Raw genomic sequence first — 3683 nt, forward strand, 5'->3', positions numbered from 1 at the left:
CGGATGTCACACCCTCTGACACCGAGGAGCATGGTGATGTGCCAAGGGAATGCCAGCGGGAGGGTGTCCGCACCTTCACGGCAGGCAGAGGCTGCCCTCCACCGGCCCGTGGGGAGTACAGTGGGCCGGGTGTGGCCTTGCACCCAGGAGCACGCTCCACCATCAGAAAGAGCCCAGAGAACCTTGCAGGAGGGCAGCCAGCCACAGAGGGCCAGGCACTGGCCACACGATTCCGCTCCTGCGACACATCCAGAACAGGCCAAGGGCAGGTTACCGCTGTCCCAGAGCTCTGAGCCCGACCAGGGTGAGGGGCGGGCAAGGCAGCCACAGCTGCCGCTGGGCCTCTGGGTGCTGGAAGCACCCTGGATCAGTGATGCAGACCGTGTACATCATGAACCCACCTGAGCCTCTGGTTCCAGCCTCCAAGGGCAACTGAGCAGACCCAGAACTGCAACTCAGTGAGGCTTGTTGTTAAGCAGAGGCAGGGCGCACCCCACGCCGCCATGCTGGGGGGCAGACGTCAGGGTCTACGGTGCAGATGTGGGTTCCTCTCCTCCCGAAGCTCACCCACTGCTGACCAGCACCTTGACCGCAGCCTGCTGAGACCAGTGCAGGGACCAGCAGAGGCTGCCAGGACAGCTGACCCACAGAGCTGACCAACAGCCGTGTTGCTTTAAGCCACTAGGGTCGAGGAGCCAGTCACGTGGCGACAGCTAACTGCTCAAACTGGTTGGCTGCTCAAAGCTGGCCTCTGCAGCGAAGCCCTACCCAACGCCAACCTAATCCCCACGCCCCTTCCTCTACCCTCCACAGCTGCCCTCTGCTGTGTCCCACCCTGTGTCCCTTCTGGTGGCTGCACCAGGCTGCTCATCCCCTGCCCCTGCCAGTCTGCTCCTCCAGGAGAGTGAGAGCCTCCTGTCTCCACCTGACCCTGCTGTGCCTAGAGCCACCAGAAGGTGCCCAGGGGCCACCTAAGACATGCCAGCTCCTCGCTGCCCAAGGAAGCCAGCTCCCTGGGGAGGTGAAGGGCTGAAGGGGGCAGCGCTAAAGGTCCTCAGTGGCTCCCAGGTCCAGTTCAATCCTGTCCCTGAGGCATCGATGGCTGGGTGCCAGCCATGTGCTCGGGAGCCTACAGACCCAGGCCGCTGTCTCCTCCTCCCACAGACAGGCCCAAATCCATGCCAGGGACACTGACAGAGCTCAGTCACCTTGGGGACTGGGGGAGACAACACCCACTGGTTTCCAATGACACCCTGCTGAGCTGTTTGGCTATGTGTCACCTTGTCACCTCCATCTTCCAACAGCACACACGCTCTGGAGGACACGGGAAAGTTCATTTGCCCTGCAGGGAAACTGCTCAGGATGATCCCAATCCAGTGGTGCTGGCCAAGGCGACCCTGAAAGACCTGATCACTCCTACTCACCTCAGGGTTGGGACATCAGGGTGCAGGCCCACCCCTGTGAGCCCAGTCCCCAGGGTGAAAAGGAAGGCCCTCCACACCACCTCTGAGGCCCTGCTACACCTGCCCAGAAAGGTGGCCACGTCTGGCTGGGATGGACAGTCCTGCAGGGAAAGGTGGCCACATGTGGCTGGGATGGGCAGCCCTGCAGGGAAAGGTGGCCACGTCTGGCTGGGATGGGACAGTCCTGCAGGGAAAGGTGGCCACGTCTGGCTGGGATGGACAGTCCTACAGGGAAAGGTGGCCACGTCTGGCTGGGATGGGACAGTCCTGCAGGGAAAGGTGGGCACATCTGGCTGGGATGGGCAGCCCTGCAGGGAAAGGTGGCCACGTCTGGCTGGGATGGGACAGTCCTGCAGGGAAAGGTGGCCACGTCTGGCTGGGATGGACAGTCCTGCAGGGAAAGGTGGCCACATCTGGCTGGGATGGGGCAGCCCTGAAGGGGGAATGGAGCCCATGGCCTGTGCAGAACAGGACTCTGTCCCCTCTTCTGGGTCCCTACAGGGCAGTGTTCACCACCCACAGGTCTGAGCCTCAGGGGTCTTAGACGGCCCTGGGGCAGCCATGCCTCGGGGTGGCGCTCCTTTGAATTCCATGAACAGACCCAGCCTCTGCCCTGGTCCTGGGAATGACCTGAGGCTGGGGACCCCACCTCCAGAGGTCGTTCCAGGGGAGTGTGTGGCTCTACAGGTGCCACAGGTCTCTACACATGCATCTGTGCTTCCCAGATGGACGCTCTCCTAGATGTCCAGCCACCCGCAGGACCTTCGAGCCTGACCAGGAGGTCAACTCTCTGCTCCAGGGCACAGCCACTGGGGGATTAATGGCCCTCCCAGAGACCTGGTTTGGGGCTCAAGGCAGTTGGCAACACTCAGCAACCATCTGTCCCGTAACGAAGCCTCTGTTTAAACACACAGCCTTTCTCACCTTACTGAGGGCCAACCTCTGCTGCTTCTCCGGAGCCATACCTGTCCCACCAGGCTTGCTGCAGAGGGGTCATCTTCATGACCAGGGCCTCTCCCCCTGCAAACGCTGCACCTCGAGGGCACCGGCCCACCTGTGTCCAGTCGAGGAGGAGGCCCCTCCCCCGTGAATGTCACAGAGTGATTAGTGGCTGAGACTCTGCCTGGGACATGGCAGATGAAAGAGAGTGACGGTGTCCAACCGTGTGCACGGGGCAGGCCCTGCAAGGGGCCTCCGAGGGCCACTCCTCTCTGGGACAGGACCACACAGGCCCAGCACCAAGGCTCTGGGACAGGAGAGTGCCCACACTCCAACTGTGGTTCCAATTGTGCAGGTTTGTCCCAGGGCCAAGGTCATGGGCACAGAGAGGCCCTCACTGCTATGTCCACTGCTGGACCCAGTGGGCAAGGAGGGCGTCCCGTCCTACCCTGGGTGGAAGACTGTGACCAAGGACCCCGCACCTGTGTTCTGAGGAGCACCCTGTCACCTGCATGCCACGGTCACACAGGGAAGCCAGCGGGGAGGCCCGGCCGGCGTGACAGGAGGAACGTGTCTGTGTGCGCCACCAGATCCGGCAGAAGTGCGGCAACGCCTGTTTGGGCAGAGCCATGTGGGCGAGCAGGTCAGGTGAGCACAGCCCGGCTCCAGGCCTGCCTGCGCCCGGGAGCCTCCTCGCCTGGCCTCCAGTCTCCAGTGCCGCTCGTGGAGAAAGGACAGGTCAGGTGCAGAGGCTGAGGCTAGGCTGCGGGTGGACACGGGACTCCAGTCCTCTCTCCCATTGTCACCTAGGCTCATACCAGCTCCCGGAAGGAATTTCCTCTCCGGTTTAATGAGGGTTTGGCCGGGTGGTGCAGCAGGTTCACCGGTACGCCCGCCTTCCACGGAGGTGGGCCGCGCCCGGCTCCGCCCTCCCCATCGGTGGCTCCGCCCTCCCCGTCGGTGGCTCCGCCCTCCCCGTCGGTGGCTCCGCCCTCCCCGTCGGTGGCTCCGCCCTCATTAGGCTCCGGGTCCCCGCACCTCTCACCGCCGGATCCCCAGCCTGGGCTCTACAGGCTGAGGCGTATCTCTGCCTGAAATGAGGACAGGAAGCTCGTTGGCCCCTAACGGCCCTGTCCCTCTGGACGCGGGCCGTGGCCCCTGGATTATTCAGGAGTGAGAGCAGCTCACCTTCTGCTCCTGGTCCGCGTTCAGAGGGGCTGGAGGGCTTTCCACACCCGCTTCACCTGGAAAGTCCCTGCCATTCCAGCTTCCTGAGCGCGT

Source organism: Sciurus vulgaris (assembly GCF_902686455.1).
Source record: "Sciurus vulgaris genome assembly, chromosome: 5".
Taxonomy (NCBI): domain Eukaryota; kingdom Metazoa; phylum Chordata; class Mammalia; order Rodentia; family Sciuridae; genus Sciurus; species Sciurus vulgaris.